This window comes from Saccoglossus kowalevskii, chromosome 3 (assembly GCF_978046115.1).
Source record: "Saccoglossus kowalevskii chromosome 3, keSacKowa6.1, whole genome shotgun sequence".
Classification (NCBI taxonomy): Eukaryota; Metazoa; Hemichordata; class Enteropneusta; family Harrimaniidae; genus Saccoglossus; species Saccoglossus kowalevskii.
Genome location: NC_140643.1, coordinates 27,732,356 through 27,751,247, shown reverse-complemented (window position 1 = coordinate 27,751,247; position 18,892 = coordinate 27,732,356). Strand labels below are relative to the sequence as shown.

General features: G+C 33.1%; 1 protein-coding gene across 1 annotated transcript in view; it reads left to right on the top strand.

The window, feature by feature from the left end:
• LOC100366876 (F-box/LRR-repeat protein 5-like) overlaps positions 1-13,220 on the top strand; it is a 39,436-nt gene extending 26,216 nt beyond the window's left edge. Inside the window, exon 9 of the mRNA XM_085496986.1 lies at positions 12,985-13,220. The gene's annotated coding sequence lies outside the window, so the exon portion shown is untranslated. The remainder of the gene's footprint in view (positions 1-12,984) is intronic.
• Positions 13,221-18,892: the final 5,672 nt, after the last annotated feature.

Here is an 18,892-nt window from a genome sequence, read left to right as displayed (position 1 = left end):
CATATACATTTTGAGGTAAACAATTTCATTTTCCTAATCTTCTCTCTTATGATAATTATTAATCAATAATTAAATTAGTATGTGTGGATTAACATGTAACAAATTAACAAGTAACAAATTATCATGTAACAAATTAGCATGTAACAAATTAACATGTAACAAATTAGCATGTAACAAATTAACATGTAACAAATTAACATGTAACAAATTAACATGTAACAAATTAACATGTAACAAATTAGCATGTAACAAATTAACATGCAACAAATTAGCATGTAACATTTGGTTTTGGACTATTTTAAATTATTATTCTGCAAAGTATGAACTAGGATATAGGAAAAGTCAATTAGAATAAATTAAAGATATTGTCATGAAATGTACAATACAATTGCTCTTACACCCATGAATCAAATGGTTTGGCCTTATGTAATGTCCTCCCACCTATGAATCAAATGGTTTGGCCTAATGCAACTGCCCTCCGGTGTTGGAAATTATAGCCAGTCCATTGGTCCAAAAATAGCTTATTTTGTGTAGGATCAATAGTTTTGACAAATGACAGGTTCTTTAGCCTTGACCAATTCAAAAAAAAAGGCCTTGGACTTTAAATTTAAAGCAACAACTAGTTCTTTTAATACTGGTATAGAAAGAAAAATGTGAAAATGATGTGCATACCTTTTGTATTGGTATCAGTAGATATATTCCAGGATACATTAATTTTAATTAATAATTAATGAACTTCATTAAAAGTGAACATAATTGTTATGAAAAGAATTGTCATTTATAGTGCAATATATACTGTAAACTTTTAAGAGCAGAGCAGCATCATGGTTTTATATTCAATTATCTGTCATCATTTGCTGTCTTCACCTGTGTTAATGTTTTCAATTTCCTCTTAAAAACATTAGCCATATGGCTTTCATACTTTCCTAGAAGATACCCTGCAGTTTTCCATCAGATTTGTTCTTTTCATGACAGCGAAGACAGATAGCGAAGGCAGACTTCTTCCCTGATATACAAGTCTATTTTGGATTCACCTTTGATATGGACAAACTAATAACACCACATGGTTATGCAAATTAATTGTCAGGAGTGCAACATCATGACGTTCGTGAATTTATAATTGACCCAGGCTAACAATTAAATTATAAGAGAAAAATAATATTGTCAATAATCAGCAGATGTCAAATCCCTTTTGTCTAATTGCAACTATTTAATAACCATCAACAAATACAGCCAGCAGTCACATGACATAACTGTGTACATTCATGCTGTTATATGAGTAAATTATACGATTTGAAGAATTGATCGTACACCGCACTGCTGGATGTCAAACGTGCATCCCTGCGTGTTTATTGGCAACTATAGTTGGTTGTTTTTTTTACTGTTGGCAATATGCACTTGCCATAAAATGTACCAGTCTGTAATTTGTGTTTGATATAATGTTAGGTGGTTGCTATAGCGACCTCTGATGTCATAATTATTCAATCATAGGTGTAACGTATGCTGAACTTTTTGGTGTTTATTTTGGTTATTTTCTAGGTTATGTCAATATAGCATACAGGTATTTTATTGTACTAGACGTAAAATCAATAACTTTACATTTTTTAGTCTATTGATATTTGCTAACCAATCAATACTTAGTCATCGCAATGCTGACAGTATTGTTGTTGTGATGTACGTGTGAGAATGCAAGAATGAAGAGATTTATTTCATTCTATATTGTGAACATGTTTTCCTCGTGTTTAATATTGTACAAGTCCCATGTTGATTTGGAAATAATTTCTGATTCCTCATTAAATCATGTAAGGTTTAGACTACTGCGAATGGGAGGGACATTTTTTCAAAGTAAGTCAAGCAGCTTTTTATAATGTTACAAGAATTATTTGTTATTTTTTTCTAGCAATTAGTCTACCACCTCATTCAGATGCTATCAGTTCACCTCAGTGTTTCTTCACTAATTACACCTCTGTGTCATTTGTTTCCATGTCACCAACGACGAATACATTTCTTATACAGTAAAAACAGTACATCTGTGGGGGAAATAATTTTAATAGAGAAAATATACCGGTAGTACACCTATGGGGGAAAATAATTCTAATAGAGGAAATACAGTACACCTATTGGGAAGAAATAATTTTAATAGAAGAAAAACAGTACACCTATTGGGAATTAATTTTAATAGAGGAAATACAGTACACCTATGGGAGGAAATAATTCTTATACAGGAAGTACAGTACACCTATGGGAGGAAATAATTCTTATACAGGAAATACAATACACCTATGGGAGAAAATAATTCTTATACAGGAAATACAGTACACCTATGGGGGGAAATAATTCTTATACAGGAAATACAGTACACCTATTGGGAAGAAATAATTTTAATAGAAGAAAAACAGTACACCTATTGGGGAATTAATTTTAATAGAGGAAATACAGTACACCTATGGGAGGAAATAATTCTTATACAGGAAATACAGTACACCTATGGGAGAAAATAATTCTTATACAGGAAATACAGTACACCTATGGGAGGAAATAATTCTTATACAGGAAATACAGTACACATATGGTAGGAAATAATTCCTATACAGGAAATACAGTACACCTATGGGAGGAAATAATTCTTATACGAGAAATACAGTATACCTATGGGAGGAAATAATTCTTATACAGGAAATGCAGTACACCTATGGGAGGAAATAATTCTTATACAGGAAATACAGTACACCTATGGGAGGAAATAATTCTTATACAGGAAATACAGTACACCTATGGGAGGAAATAATTCTTATACAGGAAATACAGTACACCTATGGGAGGAAATAATTCTTATACAGGAAATACAGTACACCTATGGGAGGAAATAATTCTTATACAGGAAATACAGTACACCTATGGGAGGAAATAATTCTTATACAGGAAATACAGTACACCTATGGGAGGAAATAATTCTTATACAGGAAATACAGTACACCTATGGGAGGAAATAATTCTTATACAGAAAATACAGTACACCTATGGGAGGAAATAATTCTTATACAGGAAATACAGTACACCTATAGGAGGAAATAATTCTTATACAGGAAATACAGTACACCTATGGGAGGAAATAATTCTTATACAGGAAATACAGTACACCTATGGGAGGAAATAATTCCTATACAGAAAATACAGTACACCTATGGGAGGAAATAATTCTTATACAGGAAATACAGTACACCTATGGGGAAAATAATTTTAATAGAGGAAATACAGTACACCTATTGGGAGGAAATAATTTTTATACAGGAAATACAGTACACCTATGGGAGGAAATAATTCTTATACAGGAAATACAGTACACCTATAGGAGGAAATAATTCTTATACAGGAAATACAGTACACCTATGGGAGGAAATAATTCTTATACAGGAAATACAGTACACCTATGGGAGGAAATAATTTTTATACAGGAAATACAGTACACCTATGGGAGGAAATAATTCTTATACAGGAAATACAGTACACCTATAGGAGGAAATAATTCTTATACAGGAAATACAGTACACCTATGGGAGGAAATAATTCTTATACAGGAAATACAGTACACCTATGGGAGGAAATAATTCCTATACAGAAAATACAGTACACCTATGGGAGGAAATAATTCTTATACAGGAAATACAGTACACCTATGGGAGGAAATAATTCTTATACAGGAAATACAGTACACCTATGGAAGGAAATAATTCTTATACATGAAATACAGTACACCTATGGGAGGAAATAATTCTTATACAGGAAATACAGTACACCTATGGGGGGAAATAATTCTTATACAGGAAATACAGTACACCTATGGGAGGAAATAATTCTTATACAGGAAATACAGTACACCTATTGGGAAGAAATAATTTCAATAGAAGAAAAACAGTACACCTATTGGGGAATTAATTTTAATAGAGGAAATACAGTACACCTATGGGAGGAAATAATTCTTATACAGGAAATACAGTACACCTATGGGAGAAAATAATTCTTATACAGGAAATACAGTACACCTATGGGAGGAAATAATTCTTATACAGGAAATACAGTACACATATGGTAGGAAATAATTCCTATACAGGAAATACAGTACACCTATGGGAGGAAATAATTCTTATACGAGAAATACAGTATTCCTATGGGAGGAAATAATTCTTATACAGGAAATGCAGTACACCTATGGGAGGAAATAATTCTTATACAGGAAATACAGTACACCTATGGGAGGAAATAATTTTTATACAGGAAATACAGTACACCTATGGGAGGAAATAATTCTTATACAGGAAATACAGTACACCTATGGGAGGAAATAATTCTTATACAGGAAATACAGTACACCTATGGGAGGAAATAATTCTTATACAGGAAATACAGTACACCTATGGGAGGAAATAATTCTTATACAGGAAATACAGTACACCTATGGGAGGAAATAATTCTTATACAGGAAATACAGTACACCTATGGGAGGAAATAATTCTTATACAGGAAATACAGTACACCTATGGGAGGAAATAATTCTTATACAGAAAATACAGTACACCTATGGGAGGAAATAATTCTTATACAGGAAATACAGTACACCTATAGGAGGAAATAATTCTTATACAGGAAATACAGTACACCTATGGGAGGAAATAATTCTTATACAGGAAATACAGTACACCTATAGGAGGAAATAATTCTTATACAGGAAATACAGTACATCTATGGGAGGAAATAATTCTTATACAGGAAATACAGTACACCTATGGGAGGAAATAATTCCTATACAGAAAATACAGTACACCTATGGGAGGAAATAATTCTTATACAGGAAATACAGTACACCTATGGGGAAAATAATTTTAATAGAGGAAATACAGTACACCTATTGGGAGGAAATAATTTTTATACAGGAAATACAGTACACCTATGGGAGGAAATAATTCTTATACAGGAGATACAGTACACCTATGGGAGGAAATAATTTTTATACAGGAAATACAGTACACCTATGGGAGGAAATAATTCTTATACAGGAAATACAGTACACCTATGGGAGGAAATAATTCTTATACAGGAAATACAGTACACCTATGGGAGGAAATAATTCTTATACAGGAAATACAGTACACCTATGGGAGGAAATAATTCCTATACAGAAAATACAGTACACCTATGGGAGGAAATAATTCCTATACAGAAAATACAGTACACCTATGGGAGGAAATAATTCTTGTACATGAAATACAGTACACCTATGGGAGGAAATAATTCTTATACAGGAAATACAGTACACCTATGGGGGGAAATAATTCTTATACAGGAAATACAGTACACCTATGGGAGGAAATAATTCTTATACAGGAAATACAGTACACCTATGGGAGGAAATAATTCTTATACAGGAAATACAGTACACCTATGGGGAAAATAATTTTAATAGAGGAAATACAGTACACCTATTGGGAGGAAATAATTTTTATACAGGAAATACAGTACACCTATGGGAGGAAATAATTCTTATACAGGAGATACAGTACACCTATGGGAGGAAATAATTCTTATACAGGAAATACAGTACACCTATGGGAGGAAATAATTCTTATACAGGAAATACAGTACACCTATGGGAGGAAATAATTCTTATACAGGAAATACAGTACACCTATGGGGAAAATAATTTTAATAGAGGAAATACAGTACACCTATGGGAGGAAATAATTCTTATACAGGAAATACAGTACACCTATGGGAGGAAATAATTTTTATACAGGAAATACAGTACACCTATGGGAGGAAATAATTCTTATACAGGAAATACAGTACACCTATGGGGGGAAATAATTCTTATACAGGAAATACAGTACACCTATGGGAGGAAATAATTCTTATACAGGAAATACAGTACACCTATTGGGAAGAAATAATTTTAATAGAAGAAAAACAGTACACCTATTGGGGAATTAATTTTAATAGAGGAAATACAGTACACCTATGGGAGGAAATAATTCTTATACAGGAGATACAGTACACCTATGGGAGGAAATAATTTTTATACAGGAAATACAGTACACCTATGGGAGGAAATAATTCTTATACAGGAAATACAGTACACCTATAGGAGGAAATAATTCTTATACAGGAAATACAGTACACCTATGGGAGGAAATAATTCTTATACAGGAAATACAGTACACCTATGGGAGGAAATAATTCCTATACAGAAAATACAGTACACCTATGGGAGGAAATAATTCTTATACAGGAAATACAGTACACCTATGGGAGGAAATAATTCTTATACATGAAATACAGTACACCTATGGGAGGAAATAATTCTTATACAGGAAATACAGTACACCTATGGGGGGAAATAATTCTTATACAGGAAATACAGTACACCTATGGGAGGAAATAATTCTTATACAGGAAATACAGTACACCTATTGGGAAGAAATAATTTTAATAGAAGAAAAACAGTACACCTATTGGGGAATTAATTTTAATAGAGGAAATACAGTACACCTATGGGAGGAAATAATTCTTATACAGGAAATACAGTACACCTATGGGAGAAAATAATTCTTATACAGGAAATACAGTACACCTATGGGAGGAAATAATTCTTATACAGGAAATACAGTACACATATGGTAGGAAATAATTCCTATACAGGAAATACAGTACACCTATGGGAGGAAATAATTCTTATACGAGAAATACAGTATACCTATGGGAGGAAATAATTCTTATACAGGAAATGCAGTACACCTATGGGAGGAAATAATTCTTATACAGGAAATACAGTACACCTATGGGAGGAAATAATTCTTATACAGGAAATACAGTACACCTATGGGAGGAAATAATTCTTATACAGGAAATACAGTACACCTATGGGAGGAAATAATTCTTATACAGGAAATACAGTACACCTATGGGAGGAAATAATTCTTATACAGGAAATACAGTACACCTATGGGAGGAAATAATTCTTATACAGGAAATACAGTACACCTATGGGAGGAAATAATTCTTATACAGGAAATACAGTACACCTATGGGAGGAAATAATTCTTATACAGGAAATACAGTACACCTATGGGAGGAAATAATTCTTATACAGGAAATACAGTACACCTGTGGGAGGAAATAATTCTTATACAGGAAATACAGTACACCTATGGGAGGAAATAATTCTTATACAGAAAATACAGTACACCTATGGGAGGAAATAATTCTTATACAGGAAATACAGTACACCTATAGGAGGAAATAATTCTTATACAGGAAATACAGTACACCTATGGGAGGAAATAATTCTTATACAGGAAATACAGTACACCTATAGGAGGAAATAATTCTTATACAGGAAATACAGTACACCTATGGGAGGAAATAATTCTTATACAGGAAATACAGTACACCTATGGGAGGAAATAATTCCTATACAGAAAATACAGTACACCTATGGGAGGAAATAATTCTTATACAGGAGATACAGTACACCTATGGGAGGAAATAATTTTTATACAGGAAATACAGTACACCTATGGGAGGAAATAATTCTTATACAGGAGATACAGTACACCTATGGGAGGAAATAATTCTTATACAGGAAATACAGTACACCTATGGGAGGAAATAATTCCTATACAGAAAATACAGTACACCTATGGGAGGAAATAATTCTTATACAGGAAATACAGTACACCTATGGGAGGAAATAATTCTTATACAGGAAATACAGTATACCTATGGAAGGAAATAATTCTTATACATGAAATACAGTACACCTATGGGAGGAAATAATTCTTATACAGGAAAAACAGTACACCTATGGGGGGAAATAATTCTTATACAGGAAATACAGTACACCTATGGGAGGAAATAATTCCTATACAGGAAATACAGTACACCTATGGGAGGAAATAATTCCTATACAGGAAATACAGTACACCTATTGGAGAATTATTTCTAATAGAGGAAATAAAGAAAAAAAATTCTAATAATAACAGTATCTTGATAACAAATAAGTGATTATCACAAAATTTGTTTTATTAAATTATCTACATTTAGTGCTTCATATCTTACGTTCAGTCATGAAGTACGTTGCCCTATTTCCTTGTAATATATCTGACGCATGGACGTGGTATGAACTCTTATTTCCTTGAACTATTTTGAACTGATGTACACAATTGGTCTGTGATATTTCACACATATTAAGCATTCACATTTGAAGTTGAACAGAAAAGGCACTGCAGGGAGTTTAGATTCAATACCAGGGTGGATAAGTCAGTTGTATCCTATATCCTATCAAAACACTGTAAACGTAAACAGAATTAACTTCACAGTACAGATATTACATTTCCAAATACTTTGAATGGTGTACAATAGACATATGGTATCCCACAGTCAGTGGATATTTGCCGTCACATTGCGATTAAACTGTACTTGATCTTGGTGAATTGCAGCCTTATTATAATGCTTTTAACCCATTGTAAATAAAAACCTGTATAAACCAAACTATGTGTAAATGAAAACCTGTATAAACCAAACTATGTGTAAATGAAAACCTGTATAAACCAAACAATGTGTAAATAAAAACCTGTATAAACCGAACTATGTGTAAATAAAAACCTGTATAAACCGAACTATGTGTAAATGAAAACCTGTATAAACCAAACAATGTGTAAATAAAAACCTGTATAAACCTACTATGTGTAAATGAAAACCTGTCTAAATCAAACTATGTGTAAATGAAAACCTGTCTAAACTGAACTATGTGTAAATGAAAACCTAACCAAACAATGTATAAATGGAAACCTGTCTAAACCAAACTATGTAAATGAAAACATGTCTAAACTGAACTATGTATAAATGAAAACCTGTCTAAACCAAACTATGTGTAAATAAAAACCTGTATAAATCGAACTATGTGTAAATGGAAACCTGTGTAAATGAAAACCTGTCTAAACCAAACTATGTGTAAATGAAAACCTGTGTAAATGAAAACCTATCTAAACCAAACTATGTGTAAATGAAAACCTGTGTAAATGAAAACCTGTCTAAACCAAACTATGTGTAAATGAAAACCTGCCTAAACCAAACTATGTGTAAATGAAAACCTGTCTAAATAAAACTTTGCATAAATGGAAACCTTAATCTAAACCAAACAGATTAAAACTGGAAACCAGTAACCTGTCATAACTGAACTCACAGTGTGTATAAAAAAAAAAAACTCTGTAAAACACAAGTTTTTACTCATCTCTGCTGTTACTCATTTATTTTGGTTAATAATGTCGTTATTTATTTTTTTGATATATCATATCATATCTGAATTTACTACAATACATAAAAACTTAACCAACAATTAAAACAAAACAAAATAGTCATAAAAATATTTAAAAAAAAGCAATAAATAATATAGGAATAAAAAAAATGGCGCCAACACCTACATCAGATTTTAAACAAATTGCCTTGTCCTTAATTTAGAATTTCTGGACCATGCAGGTCTCCCATTACCCAAAAGTCAGTGATGCCTGCATTTTTGACAATATACCATCTCAGCAGTGGTTGCATGGAGAACTCAAAAAGTGGTCAAATTTACTTCCATGGTGGTTGATAGAGGAAAAAGAACAATACTAATGTTGTCTAATATCTTGTGTAAAATAATTTATTATTAATATTTCTCAGATCTTGTGTGCGTTAATAAATGATTTATGTTTGCCTCTAATATTGATCATATATATATTTCCATAATTATGACATTAGTGAATTTCCTCTTAACAATTTACATATTAGATGAGTTGCCTTTTACTCTTTACACAACAACTGAGTATTCCGGTGAACTTCAGGCTAAAAAAAAAAAAATATTTCTCGTCATTTTTCCCGCTGAATTTTCTACAACGACAATTTTTTTTTTATTCGAATGATGACAACTTAGAAAACTGTCTTCTTTTGCAAATTTCAACTTACATTATTGGCTTCAATATATTAGCTTTTTCAGACATGGCTGAATTTGTGGCCATAGAGGGCATACTTTATGGAGTTTGAATGACAATAGAATGAGATGAGCTGTGATTTTGTTGACATTTGCAATGAACAGAATCATGAATATTTTTTTGATGGGCTCCTATAATTTTCAATCTAGTTCTTTTGTTGAGAATATAAAGACCTGTATCATCATCTGCTTTTTAATTGAATATAAGGAATGAGTCAGTGTTGATGTCTCACCAATTCCCATTTCAACTCCAATATGTTATACTGGACCCCATGGGGAATAAAAACTCATTTTGATATGAATTTGACATTTTTTTTTTCACTGCAGCTAGGGCAAACTTATTTTTAATGTGAAATTTATTTTCATAACAAGATAAAGTATTAAAAGATATTATTTCATAAACATGAAAATAACAAAAGTTTATCTTTTTTTCTGAAAACCTATCAATATTTTGTCGGGCTATGCATATAAACAAGAATCATGATGTCATCATGAAAATTTAAATGAAATATACATGACCCCCAAAAGGGTCACACATCCAAGAATGTCTAGATTGGATTTCCACAAAAATGCAAGAAGTTATAATTCAGGTTTAAAAAGATTTAACGAGGCAAAATAAAATTTGAAAATATTGTTGTTTATAAGGACTACAATTACCCCCATAAGGATGTGTGACCTATAGTGGTCATGCAAAGAGCCAGGATGTGTGACCTATAGGGGTCATGCAAAGAGCCAGGATGTGTGACCTAGAGGGGTCATGCAAATGGCCAGGGTGCATGACCTATAGGGGTCATGCAAAGAACCAAAATGTGTGACCTCTAGAGGTCATGCAAAGAGCTAGGATGTGTGACCTATAGGGGTCATGCAAAGAGCCAGGATGTGTGACCTATAGGGGTCATGCAAAGAGCCAGGATGTGTGACCTTTAGGGGTCATGCAAAGAGCCAGGATGTGTGACCTTTAAGGGTCATGCAAAGAACCAAAATGTGTGACCTATAGGGGTTGATTATATATCCCCGCTGCCACTGAGCAAATTATATAGGTGTGTAGACATGTAAAATCTATAAATAATACAAGAAAGGTTCTCTGGTGTAGTACTTGGAATTGATTCCAAGCTAGTCTTTTGATGTGTGTACTGTAAAATGACTAATTTTCACTGGGTTTAAATTTCACTGATTTACCATTTCAGGCATATTCAGTGGGTTTTAAATTCACGGTTTCGTCATTGAGATAATGTGTTCTATGCTAAATTTTACATATTCACTGTGTTTTAATTTAGCGCATTTTTTCCAGTCAGCGAAATAAGCTAAATTAAAACCCAGTGAATAATTACCCCCTTTACAGTACTTGATATAAAGTGAAACAATATGTGTATTTGAACATCAATATATTCGCAACTAGCACCTTTTTGTGTCAAATCTTCCAAAAGCAATAAGATGACTTGTGTTACCATGGAAATTGTTCAATGATTGATTTATATGTTTTTAATATTCAGTGATATGATCTTTTTATTGTTAAGGTCAGATTATCGATATCAAGTCATTTTTTATTGGCATAAATTAACCTGTTATACAAAGCGTACAAGAAATAAAACATTAAACAACAAACATTTGATAACTCGAAGCTTTACAAATTTGTAGTTAATCTGTGTTCCAATCTGTCAGTAAGTTTTTTTTTTCGATGGTGTATGTATTGTACTTCTTTGTGTGCTTGGAATGCATATTGTTAAACTGCGTACACTATGACCACATTGAGCGGCTTTGATTGGTCATACAGGTGTGCAGAATACGAGCCGTGATATATTGTTACTCGTTTCTGCAGGGTTGTCACCTTTGGTTAAGTATCAATACTCCCTGTATGTATCATGTTTGTATACCCTCTATTCACGCCACACATGACAACAAGTCAACACAAAACACTGAGACTGCCATTGCTGTATACATCCCTCAGTCAGCTACCATGGTTTGCGCTGTGTGTGTAAGAATATGTTGTTGCTATTTAGGTTTAGTTTATTCATTTAAAAAAAATGTGCTGTTATGTAAACTAATGGCTTAATTCTTTTATAACCAAATACAAAAATGTATGCCATAATTTCTTTTTCTGACCAAGATTTTGATGCAACTTTTTTGCTATATTTTAATATCCCGTTGCTTACAAATAAAAAGCTTTGATCAATATTTTTTTGGAAATGTAAAAAAAAAATGTTATAGAGGTTTTCGTTGTTGTAAAGTTGACTTCAGTGTTAAAGGGTCAATCCCAGACTCTTCATAGTTGCTTATAATACAGTAATTCGGAACTGCATATTTCCTAATTTAACATTTTTTTTTTGGTGAGATTTATGAGTTTTTCCCATTTATTTATACAATATACTCACTAAGTTTACAACACATGGCTGTACACCACTCTACTGGATTACTGGTAGACAATAACTGTAAAATAATACTTGGTAACCAGGTTATACAATACGTATCATGTTGCCATCTCCGATATAAGTGTTCAGTGACACCTATACCTTCATGTGTGTGGCCCTCAAACTATTGTACTTCACAGGTAGTTTTTACAAATACGTACCTCCAGTTTGGTTCTTATATTTGATTATCCTATGTTTATAACCACAAATAAATACATTCATAAAATTCTGACCCTGTGTACATAAATAAACTTGCCCTCAATGCACACTACAGCATATATCTCACTCATGGTTGCCATGACCATGTCTAGGGAGCTGCACCAATGACACTAGACCTTGACTTCCGTACTAGGTCCCCATAACTCACTCCTTTGTGTCCACACAATGGAGGTGTACTCTGAACATACAGGTATCTGCCACTGGGCAATATATCCTAAACCACAATCACATTGAAGTATAACCAATAAAAACACACAATGTCATTGCTGTATCTTATTTGTACTGTCGGTTTTGAAGAATACTTATTTATATTGCTTTACGTTTTGTTTTTTTCAGATAATATTGTCGTCTACCTGTTACTCGCAACCTTATATTAAAGTTTACCCCATGCATTGCTCAAGGTCAGATTTCTGAAGTGGAAAATGGAATGTAAATCTTTTCGACAAGAATTAGAAATTTATTTAAATTGGTGTATAAGCCTCAGATCACATTGTAAAACAACAAAATTATTTGTGTTGCTGATCATTTGTCTGTCATGCATCAGTCAAAAAAAAATTTTGATTAAGTTTTAATTTCATAGCTTTGTCTTATTTTTCAGAAAAATGCAGAAATGCAATTTTGTCACTAAGTGTCTGCTTCAAGTTGGGTACAGTAGTTTAATAATCGTAAAAACAATAGATTATTTAACATGCAATATCTATTTATAGTTGCCATAGCGATGTGGACAATCAAGCTCTGGAGTATAAAATGAGCCCCAGGGATCAATACCATGAGTAGTTTGTAGGAATGCCAGATAGTTACAAAGTAGCAAATCGATTGTCTTGACGTCATTCCTATTCGTCTGTACGTACTTTGGGCTACAGGTGATAAAATATCAGAAGATCACAGAGATACGAATGTTTTGTTTGTGGAAATTTATAAAACATTTATATCAGAAGACCCTCACGGTAAATTCAAGTCAGAAGAAGAGAAATTTTCATATAGTACTGTAGATAGCCTGTTGGTAATGTTTATTACAAACACCCCCCCCCCCTCCCCCAGAGCCTCTGCGTTTTTTCCTCGATTATGATTGATTTACATGGAACATAGATCCCATCAAATTTATTCAAATTAATCATATGCAGATATATATTTTGAACATAATATTTCAATTATTGAACATAACCAGGTAGCACGTAAAATGGGTCAAAGGTCACACTATCTGAATTGTAGTGCCTCTCTATAAAACTAGCATGTTTGATCAGAATGGAAAAAATACACTCGGCATTGAAGGTCGTAAAATATTTTATTTCCGCAAACTCCACGTTTATTACTGAATTCACTGCTTCAGGTTTATAATTTATTTTATCGACTTCACAGGGCACTTTATTCCAAAAATGATTGAATCCTACAGAGGTATGGTTTAATGAAGTCATTGCTAAAAAAAATTATAAAGCACTCACTAAATATGATAAATGCTTTCTTAGAGCTTGCATATCAGTTAGCAGTAAGTCTAACAGAGTAAAGGTTTGTCTTCTACAAATTAGGCCAAAAAATGCAAGAGAAATGCAAATTTAATTGGTAACAATACTTAAAGCCAACATACTCAACTATAATGTTATCTATTATGTCTGTGGTGAATGGCGTATACACTCAGAAGCTCGGCACTTGAGAAAATTATAGATAGCATTCCAAAACTAGAAATGTCAATCTAAACATTTTACAAAATAAAACTTATACATTTACATATATTTTGATAATGACCTGTGGACATTGGGGGCATGATGTCAATTTGATTACAAATTAAAAAAGAAATTACATTTTGTACACATGTAAAGTATCACACAAACATTTTGGCTGGAAAAGTGATGACATCAAAAGCATTATTACAAATACAGCGTGACTGGATGAGTAGATTTACAAGATCTTGTCTTAGATAGCATAAAATGTAAACACATACAACCAGATTATCTTTGAAATATAATAATATTAAAATAATGATGAATTATAGCAAAATTGCTCTAATAAACCAGAATTACATTTCATTCATTTTATGTTAACTTCTTAACGTTTTAATTGGATCGTACAAAGAAAACAGTGCATGCTGGGTAATTGTACTTGATTGCTGACAAGTTTCATTTCAGATCTTTTATGAAGGAAACACCCATGGGATTACACCCCGAGTAGTAGCAATTACTCTAGTTTCCTCTGTTTTAAAGGGTATCTCTGACATAAACAACTTGGTTGCTATGGGAGATGTTTAACAACTTCCTGTTTGAAGGCAGGTGGAAAAGCCACATATCATCTGACTTATATTAACACCTATAAACACATCAGCAATATAAGCTATGTTCACACTTGGAAAAAATGAGTCACTAGGCAAATTTCGTACTGGCCAATGAGCAGGATTAACGTAAGAAGTGCCTTAAAATGTGCTTACTTGGTTATGCTTGACACATTGAGTCAAATTACGTCCTACAATGGCTGGAGAGAAAGAAGATGAAGCTAAGATGATTTATATAAATTAGCTCTCTGCCTAGTGTGTCTGTAGCCTAAAGTGCCAAGTTAAGAATGATAAACAACGTACTGTCATGAGCAATTCAGAGATGGATAACAATTCATCTGATATACAGTACAATTCTGTTATTGTCATAGTGTGAATATGACTACTGAAATATGTGTTACTTACAACATTAATAATGTATTGAAATCAGTGGGTGGGACATCAATTGTTATCTAGTATGAATGCACAGGTGATGATAATTAATTGGCATGTCAATTAATGCACAACACTCAAATCTTAATTAAAACTGTAGAATGCTTGTTGAAAGAGATCGACAGTCTGGTGTCTCTAGCTGCCAGAATCACCAATTCAAGTGACATAATTAACCCTACTGAATTTACATCCCTCATTATAAATTTTGTCTCATCCCTAAATTTCAGAAACTATTCCCAACCTCAGGTGATGACAATTAATTGGCATGTCAATTAATGCACAACACGCAAATCTAAATTAAAACTGTAGAATACTTGTTGAAAGAGATCGACAGGCTGTATCTCTGCCAGAATCACATACATAACCCTACTGTATTAACATCCCTCATTATAAATGTTGTCTCATCCCTAACTTTCAGAAATTATTCCCAACCTGGGTATGGAGTTCATGACCTTTATTTACATATAAATTAGTTGCAAGTGTAAATGCATATAGCAGGACTTCACCTATAGAAGGGAGTCAAGCAAGTTTGTTTATCTTTCTGATCAAATTACCAAAACCCATACATTCCAGCAGATTAGAATACACATCCTATATATATATATCCACTAAAAACTTAATAATTATTTTTTCTGGAATTATAGATCATATACACTTTGCTAATATTTATCAAATTTACGTCTTTAAAATGTTTGATAACCATGGAAAAAATGAAAACTATAAAAACCGTGCAATCATTAAGGAGCTGATTCAACCTTGCACCCCTATATATAAATGGATCAATCCTGTCACCTTAGCAACTCTCCATCACTTTGGGAAGGAGATCTCAAATATCATATCACAAAATAATAGGATTGTGGTCATGGTAAATCCCCCCTGTTGAACCTTAATTAGTATTAAATACAGTAAAACTAAATTCTTTCCCCAAACAACCACAACGTTTCTATTTTTAAGATGACATCTAAAATAAATAATTGTTAAAACATTGCTTGCTGATATGTTTTTTTTTTTATCCATAGAGAATTTTGACAGCTGATGTGGTAATTAAACTTAAAATAATAATTGAGTGAATTAGCCTGATTTATTTATTTTTTTGTGGGACGCTGAAAAAAAAAAACGAATTTAGTATGTGTACATATTATTATTTACTTCCTGATGAATAAATGCACATTTAAGGTACAGCTAGAACAGTTTGGTTCAGAGGCGGCAGTCGTCATGCCGCGTCCTGTTCGATATGGGACTCGTAGCAACGTATACAACGCGTGTAAAATAAATTGTTTATTTACATGAAATTCAAACGAGCGCTGCACGACTACCGCCATGCTTTAATTACTGTAATGTTCGGAATTCAGAAAGAAAATTATAGGGTCACTGAGCTACGTCTGCAACTACAACAAAACAACCTCAAAAATTGATAAAAAATGCAATTTTTTCCATGTTTCATGGGTATCAAACTTCCTTTATATGTTAAATGATGGTTGGTGCATTGTAGAACGTGCCTTAGTACTACTGCTAGGTTTTGAGTGGCATACTTAAAAGTAATATAAATAAAATCTCAGCAAATTAAGCTTCCTGCACAAAACGTTAAGTGAAAAAAACAGCCACTTCAACTTGTTTAACTGACTCTATAAATAGCTGCATGGAAACATGTCAGCTCCTACCAGGCTTTTCACACATGCTGACAGATGTAGCTGTACATTTTGTTACTTACAATGTGTAACAGTCTATACAAGAGGAGAGGAGATACAGGTGATGAGGAGATTTTCAATACAAGACAATGTGTAACTGTCATACAGGTGAGGAGATTTTCAATACAAGACAATGTGTAACTGTCATACAGGTGAGGAGATTTTCAATACAAGACAATGTGTAACAGTCATACAGGTGAGCAGATTTTCAATACAAGACAATGTGTAACTGTCATACAGGTGAGGAGATTTTCAATACAAGACAATGTGTAACTGTCATACAGGTGAGGAGATTTTCAATACAAGACAATGTGTAACTGTCATACAGGTGAGGAGATTTTCAATACAAGACAATGTGTAACAGTCATACAGGTGAGCAGATTTTCAATACAAGACAATGTGTAAGTTATACAGGTGAGGAGATTTTCAATACAAGACAATATGTAACTGTCATACAGGTGAGGAGATTTTCAATACAAGACAATGTGTAACTGCCATACAGGTGAGGAGATTTTCAATACAAGACAATGTGTAAACTGTCATACAGGTGAGGAAATTTTCAATACAAGACAATGTGTAACAGTCATACAGGTGAGGAGATTTTCAATACAAGACAATGTGTAACTGTCATACAGGTGAGGAGATTTTCAATACAAGACAATGTGTAACTGTCATACAGGTGAGGAGATTTTCAATACAAGACAATGTGTAACTGTCATACAGGTGAGGAGATTTTCAATACAAGACAATGTGTAACAGTTATACAGGTGAGGAGATTTTCAATACAAGACAATGTGTAACTGTCATACAGGTGAGGAGATTTTCAATACAAGACAATGTGTAACAGTTATACAGGTGAGGAGATTTTCAATACAAGACAATGTGTAACAGTCATACAGGTGAGGAGATTTTCAATACAAGACAATGTGTAACAGTCATGCAGGTGAGGAGATTTTCAATACAAGACAATGTGTAACAGTCATACAGGTGAGGAGATTTTCAATACAAGACAATGTGTAACTGTCATACAGGTGAGGAGATTTTCAATACAAGACAATGTGTAACTGTCATACAGGTGAGGAGATTTTCAATACAAGACAATGTGTAACTGTCATACAGGTGAGGAGATTTTCAATACAAGACAATGTGTAACTGTCATACAGGTGAGGAGATTTTCAATACAAGACAATGCGTAACTGCCATACAGGTGAGGAGATTTTCAATACAAGACAATGTGTAAACTGTCATACAGGTGAGGAAATTTTCAATACAAGACAATGTGTAACTGCCATACAGGTGAGGAGATTTTCAATACAAGACAATGTGTAAACTGTCATACAGGTGAGGAAATTTTCATTACAAGACAATGTGTAACTGTCATACAGGTGAGGAGATTTTCAATACAAGACAATGTGTAACTGTCATACAGGTGAGGAGATTTTCAATACAAGACAATGTGTAACAGTCATACAGGTAATGAGGAGATTTTCAATACAAGACAATGTGTAACTGTCATACAGGTGAGGAGATTTTCAATACAAGACAATGTGTAACAGTTATACAGGTGAGGAGATTTTCAATACAAGACAATGTGTAACAGTCATACAGGTAATGAGGAGATTTTCAATACAAGACAATGTGTAACTGTCATACAGGTGAGGAGATTTTCAATACAAGACAATGTGTAACTGTCATACAGGTGAGGAGATTTTCAATACAAGACAATGTGTAACTGTCATACAGGTGAGGAGATTTTCAATACAAGACAATGTGTAACTGTCATACAGGTGAGGAGATTTTCAATACAAGACAATGTGTAACTGTCATACAGGTGAGGTGATTTTCAATACAAGACAATGTG